Raw genomic sequence first — 884 nt, 5'->3', positions numbered from 1 at the left:
AGAAGGATCAAAACCCAGCCGAGTGCAAGCAGCAGTGAGCAGTGACTGGCCTTGAGGACGGCCTCCCTGTAATAGCCTAAACATGACTCATTTACTTACAGCCTTATGGTTTTGTATTTTCTTGGTAGAATCAGTAAGTTTTTAAGGGAAAGGAAATTGATATTGAAAGACGAGTTTGTTCTACCTAGCTAGCATCCTAGCTCTAGCTCTGTCAGATACCTTAGTGCATACATCCTCTCTAATGCATGTCCATTTATTGCTGCAGTTTGGTTCCTCTGGAGTATTTTCATCATGTAGCTATTGGAGTACAACTATGAAAACCAACTATTGAACGTACTTGGAGTAGCTGTTTCTTTCCTAAAGAACCAAAGTTGTTTTCAGCTGGTAGAACAGGTTGAAGTCCGCCTGCATTAGCTGTGTTTTCCCTTATGTTGTTAGAGGGATGCACAAGGCATGATGACATCATTCGAGGGAGGAAAATTGTGGTTAAGAATTTCCAGTAAGATCAAACTTAATAACTGAGATTATGAAAGCATTTTTATGTTTTCGATGATATAAACAAGTCAACTCATTTTTAGCAAGGTGAACAAACCCTAGGTTCTCTTGAGAAGTTAATAGTATTTAATGTATTTTGAAAATTAACCTCCATTAATTAAATCTTTTCTTTGTGGTAGGGCCTACCTTCTGCTTTCCTGGAAAAGATGAATATACATCATTTGAACCTATTTTGAGTTTTTCTGTTGTTTGTTTGCCTAATTTTGTTTTGATAGCCTAAAATAAAAATATGACACAGTTTTAGCTCTCATCGGGATGCTGTCTCGGTTTGTACTGATTGAGGCTNTTGCAGAGGGTTAGTTGGAATTCAGGGGTGCCTAGTTTTCTAT

Source organism: Mus pahari, chromosome 9 (genome assembly GCF_900095145.1).
Source record: "Mus pahari chromosome 9, PAHARI_EIJ_v1.1, whole genome shotgun sequence".
In the NCBI taxonomy this organism is placed as follows: domain Eukaryota; kingdom Metazoa; phylum Chordata; class Mammalia; order Rodentia; family Muridae; genus Mus; species Mus pahari.
The sequence above is the reverse complement of the archived record's forward strand: the minus strand, read 5'-3'. Positions refer to the sequence as shown.